The following is a 13,705-nucleotide window of genomic DNA, read 5'->3' as shown; positions in this document are numbered from 1 at the left end:
TTATAGCCATCTGAGGAGACTGTGATAGCCCTGTGAACAGACTATAGTAGCCCTTTGAGCAGATTATGATAGCCCTGTGATTAGACTGTAATGGCCCTGTGAGCAGATTGTATTATCCCTGTGAGCAAACTATAATAGCCCTGTGAGTAAACTATAGTAGCCCTATGAGCGGACTATTATAGTAACCTTGTGAGATCTGATTTGCTGGTCGTGTGAGCGTTTGTGAGGATTTCCTATCGAAGGAGAGAACTACTTGTTTAGATCAAGATTTCCCAATGGCTGTGTCATATTACCTTCTAAGCCTCTTAGATGCCTTTTAGATGGCTTTCACAGAATTTGTTCCTCATTTCGGGAACATCTTAGAAGCTCGACTCTGTTCTTTCATGATTTAATCTTTGTTCTTCTCCGGCAGTGGCGAAAACTGAACATAGTAATCAAGGTAGGGACGTAATAGTGAATTATATATCATATAGAGAGAGGGTTAGTCTTTTAGACTTGAAATCAAATGCCCTATCAATGAGGCCCAAAATTTTAATCGCCTTTTTTGTTGTTTCTGTGCATTAGTTACTTGGCTCTGGGTCGTCAGAGATTATCACACCAGTCTTTTTCCTCATTCACCTCATGTATGTCAAAAGAATTCATACAATAGTTATCTTCTTAAAACCTTAATGTGTAAAACATTGCACTCATCTATTGTAAATTTCATTTGCATCCTATGAATCCATTCCATTAGTTTGTATATATCAGCATGCAACTGGAGACGCTCACTATCCGTTGTAGGTTTATTCCCAAGCTTAGTGTCGTCTTCGAATTCTAATATCTTACGGTATACCGTAATGTCATTATCAATGACATATATATCAGGAACAGAAGTGGTTCTCAAGACTCATCCCTGCAGCACACCACTTGTTATGCCCAACCATTCTGGGGTTCGACCGTTGCCCAACATTCTGTTAGTCCTTACTCCTCTCTTTTCTATCATCAGCCATTCCATTGCCTCTAAACTCTCGCAGTAACCCAGCTTTCTTATTTCAGTTCTCCTCTAGATTTTTGTTGATTCTTTAAGTATTTCAAGTGCGTTGAACAACTTTGAAAATCATATTCCAGCCAGGGTCTTGAATACATTGTGTATATCTCTTATTTTTTTCCTATTCATGTGTTTAAAGGAAATTTTAATCTATGTAATTACTATTCGTGGTTACTATTTGTGTGCTACAGTGAGAGATGTTTTACATTCGTATTGTCCCGTCTTTTAACCTTGTATATGTGTACCACGATGTACGCACACACGCAAACTCACATCCTAGCCTATGCTAGGTACCTATTTTATCGATGAACAGCTGGATGGACTGTGGATCGGTTCTATGTGTCTGCTAGAAATAGAGTAATGATAATACAGAAAATAGACACATGATTATATACCAGGAAAAACACGGAATTTTAAAATATTATCTTAAACATAAAGTAGACTCTAAGGAGATCTAAGTCTTCAAAATACTACAGAATTTCGACAATGTGACATAAGAAATTTCTCTAAACAAGACAGATATTCACCAAACAGACATATCGGTATGATATTAATGGGAAGGAAATGAAATGCCAACGTGGTCAAAAGTGTTGTCAGCCGAAGAGTTACAGAACACTGGAAAGATTTACCACCAGATGTTGTCAGTGTGTTGACTATCAGTGAATGTATATCACGGCTGAACACGTACTTCAGTGACATCAAATATCAATAAATAAGCCTCTTCAGAACTGACACACAAACATTTATATTTCATTTTAACACACGACTTTCAACTATCGTTCTCCGGGTCCACATTTGGGCCTTGTTCTCGTAGAATCCCGGTCACCATCAGACCACTCTAAAAACCACTGTATAAGATTACATTGTGCTTCTTAGCTATTTCCCTGATAGATGTTGTGTCGGAGGGAGAGGTGGGAGAGTAGCTGCCATTTACTTTACAATCCTGTCTCTATATCGAGTAAATCAGGAACTCAGGCAATTACTGTCCTCCAGGATAACCTTGTCAGGACCAACAGGTGTCCTGTTGTCTGTCTTTCTCATGTATACCCATGTACATTATTCGCTGATCATATAAAGATGGGATATATATATATTTATATATATATATATATATATATATATATATATATATATATATATCACATCTCTATCCATAGCCCACGCCTCGCAACCATACAACATTGTTGGAACCACTATTCCCTCAAACATACCCATTTTTGCTTTCCGAGATAGTGTTCTCGACTTCCACACATTTTTCAAGGCTCCCAAAATTTTCGCCCCCTCCCCCACCCTATGATCCACTTCCGCTTCCATGGTTCCATCCGCTGACAGATCCACTCCCAGATATCTAAAACACTTCACTTCCTCCAGTTTTTCTCCATTCAAACTCACCTCCCAATTGACTTGACCCTCACCCCTACTGTACCTAATAATATATATATTATATATATATATATATATATATATATATAATATATATATTATATATATATATATATATATATATATATATATATATATTATATATATATAATATATATATATATATATATATATATATATATATTATATATATATATATATATATATATATATATATATATGACAGATATGATAGAGATGCTCTGTGCAAGGTATTAAGAATATATGGTGTGGGAGGTAAGTTGTTAAAAGCAGTGAGAAGTTTTTTATCGAGGATGTAAGGCATGTTTACGAGTAGGAAGAGAGGAAAGTGATTTGTTGGTTCTCAGTGAATGTTGGTTTGCGGCAGGGGTGCGTGATGTCTCCATGGTTGTTTAATTTGTTTATGGATGGGGTTGTTAGGGAGGTAAATGAAGTGTTTTAGATATCTGGGGGTGGATTTGGCAGTGGATGGAACCATGAAAGCGGAGTGAATCAGAGGGTGGGGGAGGGGGCGAAAGTTCTGGGAGCGTTGAAAAATGTGTGGAAGTGATCTTGGAAAGCAAGAATGGGTATGTTTGAAGGAATAGTGGTTCTAACAATGTTATATGGTTCCGAGGCGTGGCTATAGATACAGTTGTGCGGAGGACGGTGGATATGCTGGAAATGAGATGTTTGAGGACAATAAGTGGTGTGAGGTGGTTTGATCGAATAAGTAATGAAAGGTTAAGAGAGATGTGTGGTAATGAAAAGAGTGTGGTTGAAAGAGCAGAAGAGCGTGTTTTGAAATGGTTTGGTCACATGGAGAGAATGAGTGAGGAAAGATTGGCAAAGAGGATATATGTGTCAGAGGTGGAGGGAACGAGAAGTGGGAGACCAAATTGGAGGTGGAAAGATGGAGTGAAAAAGATTTTGAGGAGTCACGCGGGGAGTGCTTATCCTCCTCGAAGGCTCAGATTGGGGTTTCCAAGATGAGAAAAAAGGAGAAATAGGTAGTATGTTTGAGGAAAGGAACCTGGATGTTTTGGCTCTAAGTGAAACGAAGCTCAAGGGTAAAGGGGAAGAGTGGTTTGGGAATGTCTTGGGAGTAGTCATGGGTTAGTGAGAGGACAAGAGCAAAGAAAGGAGTAGCACTACTCCTGAAACAGGAGTGGTGGGAGTGTTTGATAAAGTGTAAGAAAGTAAACTCTAGACTGATATGGGTAAAACTGAAAGAAGATGGAGAGAGATGGGTGATTGTTGGTGCATATGCACCTGGGCATGAGAAGAAAGATCACGAGAGGCAAATGTTTTGGGAGCAGATGAGTGAGTGTGTTAGTAGTTTTGATGCACGAGACCAGGTTATAGTGATGGGTGATTTGAATGCAAAGGTGATTAATGTGGCAGGTGAGGGAATAATTGGTGTACATGGGGTGTTCAGTATTGTAAATGGAAGTGGTGAAGAGCTTGTAGATTTATGTGCTGAAAAAGGATTGGTGATTGGGAATACCTACTTTAAAAAGAGAGATATACATAAGTATACGTATGTAAGTAGGAGAGATGGACAGAGAGCGTTATTGGATTACGTGTTAATTGACGGGCTCGCGAAAGGGAGACTTTTGGATGTTAATGTGCTGAGAGGCGCAACTGGATGGATGTCTGATCATTACCTTGTGGAGGCGAAGGTGAAGATTTGTAGGGGTTTTCAGAAGAGAAAATGTTAGAGTAAAGAGAGTGGTGAGAGCAAGTGAGCTTGAGAAGGAGTCTTGTGTGAGGATACCAGGAGAGACTGAGTACAGAATGGGAAAAGGTGAGAAGAAGGGACGTGAGGGGAGGGGGGGAGGAATGGGAAGTATTTAGGGAAGCAGTGATGGCTTGCACAAAAGACGCTTGTGGCATGAGAGGCGTGGGAGGTGGGCAGATTAGAAAGGGTAGTGAATGGTGGGATGAAGAAGTAAGATTATTAGTGAAAGAGAAGAGAGAGGCATTTGAAGGATTTTTGCAGGGACAAATGCAAATGACTAGGAGATGTATAAAAGAAAGAGGCAGGAGGCCAAGAGAAAGGTGCAAGAGGTGAAAAAGAGGGCAAATGAGAGTTGGGGTGAGAGAGTATCATTAAATTTTAGGGAGAATAAAAGGATGTTTTGGAAGGAGGTGAATAAAGTGCGTAACACCTGATCCACATATCCTCTACCACTTCTGAAACCACACTGCTCTTAACCAATCTGTTGCTCTGTACATGCCTTCACCCTCTCAATCAATACCCTCCCATATAATTTCCCAGGAATGCTCAACAGGCTTATGCCTCTGTAATTTGAGCACTCACTCTTATCCCCTTTCCCTTTGTACAATGGCACTATGCAAGCATTCCGCCAATCCTCAGGCAACTCACCATGAATCATACATACATGAAATAACCTTACCAACCAGTCAACAATACAATCACCCTCTTTTTTAATGAATTCCACTGCGATTCCATCCAAACCCGCTGCCTTGCCAGCTTTCATCTTCCGCAAAGCTTTTACTGCATCTTTCCTGTTTAACAAATAATTTTCCCTTATTTTGCACACCAGCTCGACCAAAACACCCTATATCTGCCACTCTATCATCAAACACATTCAGCAAACCTTCAAAATACTCACTCCATCTCCTTCTCACATCACCACTACTTGTTATCACCTCCCCTTTAACCCCCCTCACTGAAGTTCCCATTTGCTCTCTTGTCTTACGCACTTTATTTACCTCCTTCCAAAAGATCTTTTTATTCTCCCTAAAATTTAATGATACTCTTTCACCCCAACTCTCATTTGCCCTCTTTTTCACCTCTTGCACCTTTCTCTTGACCTCCTGCCTCTTTCTTTTATACATTTCCCACGCATTTTTTCTCTGCAAAAATTGTCCAAATGCCTCTCTCTTCTCTTTCACTAATAATCTTACTTCTTCATCCCACCACTTACTACCCTTTCTAATCTGCCCACCTCCCACGTTTCTCATGCCACAAGCATCTTTTGCGCAAGCCATCACTGCTTCCCTAAATACATCCCATTCCTCCCCCACTCCCCTTACTTCCTTTGTTCTCACCTTTTTCCATTCTGTACTCAGGGTCTCCTGGTACTTCCTCACACAAGTCTCCTTCCCAAGCTCACTTACTCTCACCACTCTCTTCACCCCAACGTTCTCTCTTCTTTTCTGAAAACCAATACAAATCTTCACCTTCATCTCCACAAGATAATGATCAGACATCCCTCCAGTTGCACCTCTCAGCACATTAACATCCAAAAGTCTCTCTTTCGCACGCCTATCAATTAACACGTAATCCAATAATGCTCCCTGGCCATCTCTCCTACTTACATACGTATATTCATATATATATCTCTCTTTTTAAAGTACGTATTCCCAATCACCAGTCCTTTTTCAGCACATAAATCTACAAGCTCTTCACCATTTCCATTTACAACACTGAACACCCCATGTATACCAATTGTTCCCAATACATATATATATATATATATATATATATATATATATATATATATATATATATATATATATATATATATATATATATATATATATATATATATATATATATATATATATATATATGTGTGTGTGTGTGTGTGTGTGTGTGTGTGTGGTAAAGAGAGAATGTGGCATCTATCTTCTTCAACATCACCTAATGAAGCGTGACCCTCATATAGCAATATAGTATCATATTTTTTCCGCTGAATTTTAGTCAAGAAAATGCTCCACACGTTTCCCTTGTATGAGCCTGCTAGAGCAGCGAACGTTGTGACACCCTCCCGAAGGACACGCTTTCACCGGACATACGTACGTGTACCAAGCGGAAATGCTGTCAGCGATGAGCGCATTTCCTAAAGGCTATAGCCGTAGCCCACCGTATGCGTCAGACGGTTGGGTGGACTCTGAAAGGTCTAGTTTGTAAGCCAGAGTTCGGCTGTAGGCTTCCTGGAAATCATGAAATAGCAAATAATTCTTATTCCTCACCATCTGTGTGTATATCTCTGCTTCTTGAACGTGTCTGACGTACAAATACTTTTCTCTGTCAATATTTTCTCAGCTCCTTCGAAGATTGTATTTTGAATACCATATTTCGGTTTGATTCTTCTCTCTCATTGACTAGAGTATAGAGTACAGAAGCCCTGTATGTAGACTATAGTAGCCCTGTGAGCAGTCTGTAGTAGCCCTATGAGTAGACGGTAATAGCCTTACGAACAGACTATGAAAGCCCTGTGAGCAGCCTGTTATAGCCCCGTGAGCAGACTATAGTAGCCCTGTGAGCAGATTGTAATAACCATGTGAAAAGAATAGAGTAGCCATGTGACTCTTATAGCCATCTGAGGAGACTGTGATAGCCCTGTGAACAGACTATAGTAGCCCTTTGAGCAGATTATGATAGCCCTGTGATTAGACTGTAATGGCCCTGTGAGCAGATTGTATTATCCCTGTGAGCAAACTATAATAGCCCTGTGAGTAGACTATAGTAGCCCTATGAGCGGACTATTATAGTAACCTTGTGAGATCTGCTTTGCTGGTCGTGTGAGCTTTTGTGAGGATTTCCTATCGAAGGAGAGAACTACTTGTTTAGATCAAGATTTCCCAATGGCTGTGTCATATTACCTTCTAAGCCTCTTAGATGCCTTTTAGATGGCTTTCACAGAATTTGTTCCTCATTTCGGGAACATCTTAGAAGCTCGACTCTGTTCTTTCATGATTTAATCTTTGTTCTTCTCCGGCAGTGGCGAAAACTGAACATAGTAATCAAGGTAGGGACGCAATAGTGAATTATATATCATATAGAAAGGGTTAGTCTTTTAGACTTGAAATCAAATGCCCTATCAATGAGGCCCAAAATTTTAATCGCCTTTTTTGTTGTTTCTGTGCATTAGTTACTTGGCTCTGGGTCGTCAGAGATTATCACACCAGTCTTTTTCCTCATTCACCTCATGTATGTCAAAAGAATTCATACAATAGGTTATCTTCTTAAAACCTTAATGTGTAAAACATTGCACTCATCTATTGTAAATTTCATTTGCATCCTATGAATCCATTCCATCAGTTTGTATATATCAGCATGCAACTGGAGACGCTCACTCTCCGTTGTAGGTTTATTCCCAAGCTTAGTGTCGTCTTCGAATTCTAATATCTTACGGTATACCGTAATGTCATTATCAATGACATATATATCAGGAACAGAAGTGGTCTCAAGACTCATCCCTGCAGCACACCACTTGTTATGCCCAACCATTCTGGGGCTCGACCGTTGCCCAACATTCTGTTAGTCCTTACTCCTCTCTTTTCTATCATCAGCCATTCCATTGCCTCTAAACTCTCGCAGTAACCCAGCTTTCTTATTTCAGTTCTCCTCTGGATTTTTTGTTGATTCTTTAAGTATTTCAAGTGCGTTGAACAACTTTGAAAATCATATTCCAGCCAGGGTCTTGAATACATTGTGTATATCTCTTACTTTTTTCCTATTCATGTGTTTAAAGGAAATTTTAATCTATGTAATTACTATTCGTGGTTACTATTTGTGTGCTACAGTGAGAGATGTTTTACATTCGTATTGTCCCGTCTTTTAACCTTGTATATGTGTACCACGATGTACGCACACACGCAAACTCACATCCTAGCCTATGCTAGGTACCTATTTTATCGATGAACAGCTGGATGGACTGTGGATCGGTTCTATGTGTCTGCTAGAAATAGAGTAATGATAATACAGAAAATAGACACATTTTATATACCTAGAAAAACACGGAATTTTAAAATATTATCTTAAACATAAAGTAGACTCTAAGGAGTTCTATGTCTTCAAAATGCTACAGAATTTCGACAATGTGACATAAGAAATGTCTCTAAACAAGACAGGTATTCACCAAACAGACATATCGGTATGATATTAATGGGAAGGAAATGAAATGCCAACGTGGTCAAAAGTGTTGTCAGCCGAAGAGTTACAGAACACTGGAAAGATTTACCACCAGATGTTGTCAGTGTGTTGACTATCAGTGAATGTATATCACGGCTGAACACGTACTTCAGTGACATCAAATATCAGTAAATAAGCCTCTTCAGAACTGAGACACAAACATTTATATTTCATTTTAACACACGACTTTCAACTATCGTTCTCCGGGTCCACATTTGGGCCTTGTTCTCGTAGAATCCCGGTCACCATCAGACCACTCTATAACCACTGTATAAGATTACATTGTGCTTCTTAGCTATTTCCCTGATAGATGTTGTGTCGGAGGGAGAGGTGGGAGAGTAGCTGCCATTTACTTCACAATCCTGTCTCTATATCGAGTAAATCAGGAACTCAGGCAATTACTGTCCTCCAGGATAACCTTGTCAGGACCAACAGGTGTCCTGTTGTCTGTCTTTCTCATGTATACCCATGTACATTATTCGCTGATCATATAAAGATGGGATATATATATATATATATATATATATATATATATATATATATATATATATATATATATATATTGGAAAGGATCACAGTTTTGCGGGTGATCAAGATATTCCTATGAGTCCACGGGGAAAATGAAACACGAAAAGTTCCTAAGTGCACTTTCGTGTAATAATCACATCATCAGGGGAGACACAAGAGAGAAATATGAGTCAGTTGATATACATAGAAGAGACGAAGCTAGGACGCCATTTGGTAAACATGTGATTGTCCAAATGTTTACCAAATGACGTCCTAGCTTCGTCTCTTCGATGTATATCGACTGACTGCTACATTTCTCTCTTGTGTCTCCCCTGATGATGTGATTATTACACGAAAGTGCACTTAGGAACTTTTCGTGTTTCATTTTCCCCGTGGACTCATAGGAATATATATATATATATATATATATATATATATATATATATATATATATATATATATATATATATATATATATATATATATATATAAATGAACTTGAACGTCTGCAGCTTCAAACTGATGTAGACAAACTGGGCTCATAGGTGGCAAATGAATTTTGAAATCGATAAATGCAAGGTTTTACATATCGGTAGGAAAATCATAAAGGCAATTTATTCTATTCTTTTAAACTACAGAAAAAAAATGAGGAACAATGCTTGGGTGTAAAAATCTCTATGAACTAAAACCATGTAAGCAGTGCACAGAAACAGTGAAAAGAGCGAACATAATTGTTGGATTTGTAGGTAAGGCCATCGAATTAAGTCCAGGGAAATGACCCTTACTCTTTACAGTTAATTGTTTCATCCACATCTAGAGTATTGTTTTCAGTTTTAGTCACCTTACCTAACAAAAAGACGTATGATTTCCGGACTGAGAAACAAATGAGCAAATTGAACGACCTGAATCTTTTTAGTTTAGAAAAGAAAGGCTAAGTGGATATAATACAGGTATCAACAATTATGAAAGGCTTTGATATACTCTTGATCTGTCAAGTTACTTAAGACTTGACTCGTCTGATTACTCTCGTAGTAATGGATACAAACTCGTGGACAACTGTTTTACCTCGAGTGAGGCGAAGTACTGTTCATTCATCAGGACTGTTAACTTTTAAAGAGACTTATCAATCAGAGTGGTTGAAAGCAAACAATAGATAGGCTTAAGAATAGAGTTGGTAATTGTTTCGCTTCAAGTGTACGCCTTACATTATTTGCACCTGCTTAGCCGAGTTGACAATGTATGCCATCTAACGTTTACCACACTATTCTGTGAGTTTCTGATGTCTTCCACTATCACAAACAGCCTCGAAATAACCCAGTGGTCTGTTGCTGTTAGAATTCCTTTTTATATTCCTCGTTATTATTGGTCTCTTATCATCTCGTGATAACAATAATAATGATAATAATAATAATAATAATAATAATAATAATAATGATAATGATAATGATAATGATAATAATGACAATGATAATGATAATAATAACCTCTAAGAAATTGGACACTAATCAGTGGTAGTTTATGGGGAAAAAAATGGCAGAGAAAACGGGAAACAAAGATTTCTTACAGTTGGCAGAGAGAAAACGGGGAACGAAGAGTTCTTATGTTTTCTTGTTCCTCGCAGACGACCCATTCTCTAACATGTCTCATTGGTTTCTTTCCTATAACAATACGAAGTAAGGCCTTAAGTGGTCCGTAGGGTCTTCTTCAGGGCAAACATAATTGTGCCAGCATAAGGAAGACCCTACGGGACTTCTCGTAAGGCCTACGACTTTTAGATGACTTTTTTTTTGCTTCGCTCAGTTATAAGAAGGAAACCAGTAAGAAATGTTACAGGATGAGTTGCCTGTGTGTAATAATGAAGCATAAGAACTATTAGTATCCCCTCTTTCTCTTTGCCAACTGTAAGAAATCATAGTCTCCCCGTTTTCTCTCTGCCACTTTTTACACATACTACCACTGGTTAGCGTGTAATTTCTTAAAGATAATTATCATTATCGTTATCATCAGTCGTATATGTAGTAGTACCATTATTATTATTGTAAAGTCCCAAGACTCCTTCTCGAGGGGTTCCAACATTTATATACATATATATTCAGAATGAGACACACACACACACATACACATACGCGCCATTAAACATATTGAAAATATAGGTTGCTATTCACATGGGGTCTATAAGTATGCAGGTATCATGTGCACACAATGTACCCATGACGACACGCCCGCCTACGTGACGTGCATGAGTCAGGGGGAGGCGGGGTTGACACGCGCTATGCCGTATTTCATGGCGTCCCTCAGGGGAGCGAGGCACCAAATATGAATGAGTGCGGTCAAAAGGTCACCCAGGTAATGTGTAGGTGCTGTGCGTTGAACAACGCTTATTACCACGACGTCTGTAGTGGGGACGCTCCGCCAAACCTTCCTTTAAGCAATTAGAAGAGATCTTCATCTGTTTAAATTTTAATCTCTTATCCCTAACTTCATTTCGTGAGGGTGGATCAGTTGCATATAGCCACACAACTTGTGATGGCATTTATCTGACAGAAAAGGTGATTTTTTTCATCTCCATACTTCATTGCTTAGACAATCACTCTTTAAAACAAGATATGTATTTTCATCCATTTATACAGAAGTACTCAAGAACCAGTGTCATATGAAATAGTCCTGGTGTTACCCAAGACCTTTCTAAATGGCCCCTACAGCCCAAGACTAAGCTACTTCCGGTAGCAGGAAATGTAGACTCCTTTGGAGCGACAACTTTGACGAGAATTTACTTACAGTGATGTAACCTAAAGAAATGTGTCTTTTTTCTCGTGGTGTAACATTTTGCAAACGTTATTTTTCATTCTAATTGCAATATACTCCATTTAATTTTTTCTATGGTAGAAACAAATTTGTGGTTGATATGCTAAGCAAGGCTGTAAAGTGCATTGTATCAGAAGCTAAAGATAATCTCTACATACTCCTGACTGAGGCGTGACTGGTCAAGGCTTCTCATCGCTGGCCAACAGTTTGCATGAAAATCCTAAATACATATCCTCCTCACATGGACCAAGACCTCGAGTATTGGACAGCCTCATGATCGGATCCCATGGAGTGTATCTGTTGACCACCACAACAGGAGACCAAACATTCCTGATTGAGATAAAGTCCGAACATCCAGACCCGTCACCCAGTGGGACATTCCTCCACGTCCTGCCTTAAACCGTGAGGCGAAGAACTCGTAATATAAGCCCTGCGCGTCGCCTACGCCGGACATATCTACACGTACAGAGCAACAGAGTTATCGCATGGAAGCCTTAGGACTGTCAGCAGCGAGGACCTGGCTCCTCTGATGATGCAATCTTTGGTGCGGTGTGTGTGTGTGGCCCTCCCTGCATACTGATGTGGTGGGTGAGGGCTGTGTAGGGGCGCACCTGGTGGTCCTGCCTGATGGGCTAGGGAAGGAATAGTGGAATGGAACGTGGGGGGGGACAGGTGGGAAAGAGGATGGGGTGGGTCGGGGTGGATGGAAGATGGGAATTCGGGACGCATGAAAGGGAGAGGGAGGTGAACTATGATGCTGGAAGCGGAAACAAAAAGCGGGAAAGGATGGCGGACGAGAGATGCTGAGAAGACGTGGAGAGAGAGAGAGAGAGAGCGGTAAGTAAGAGCAAGGGAAGGTGAGGGGCAGAGGCAAGTGATGGAGAGAAATCGAGAAGAAAGACACAAAATCAGGGAAAAAATGAGAATAAAGGGAGGAAGAGTTACATTGACGGAAGGAACAACGGCTGGACAAGGTAGGACAACAGAAGGAAGAGCTAGAATAGCAGAAGGAAGAGTTAGGATAACAGATGGAAGGGCTAGAATAACAGGAGGTAGAGCTGAATAACAAGGAGACGATCTATAAGATAACAAGAAATAGTGTGAGAAGAAACGTACTCAACATCAGGCGATACCAGTGTAACACCTTCTGACATTTCCACGACATTAAGAATAATCATCAAAAATACGAATCACCGAAGGGGAAATAATATGTTACAAAAGTTTTTAATTTCAGTTTTGTCCTCTTAATTTGTTTGTGCAGTCATGTTCTTTTCTGCACTTTGTCATATGTGAAGCGGGTGTACGCTGTACAGTGCTCTCCATAATGGATTGCTTACCTCAGTTGCCTGACCTACAAGAAACGGGCTTACACATTTCTGCCAACCAAACCATAAACACATCATTATGCCCAAAATATCTGTGCTAATTCTCAATAAGGCTGAAAAACTACGACAGCCACGTTGTGCGGTGAAAAATGGGCGGAGTGGATACATGTGTATCAAACATGCCCACGTTCGAAATTTGGATGAGGTAGTCGGCCTGTACCTGACCCTGGTGTTCTTATATCTTTTTGAGATTAGTCAGGAGATTGGTACTTTGTGTAAACCTAGATTAACAAGCATATATATATATATATATATATATATATATATATATATATATATATATATATATATATATATATATATATATATATATATATATATATATATATATATATATATATATATATATATATATATATATATATATATATATATATATATATATATATATATATATATATATATATATATATATATATATATATATATATATATATATATATATATATATATATATATATATATATATATATATATATATATATATATATATATATATATATATATATATATATATATATATATATATATATATATATATATATATATATATATATATATATATATTATATATATATATATATATATATATATATATATATATATATATATATATATATATATATATATATATATATATATATATAT

This window comes from Panulirus ornatus, chromosome 3, assembly GCF_036320965.1.
Source record: "Panulirus ornatus isolate Po-2019 chromosome 3, ASM3632096v1, whole genome shotgun sequence".
Classification (NCBI taxonomy): domain Eukaryota; kingdom Metazoa; phylum Arthropoda; class Malacostraca; order Decapoda; family Palinuridae; genus Panulirus; species Panulirus ornatus.
This window is presented reverse-complemented; position numbering follows the sequence as displayed.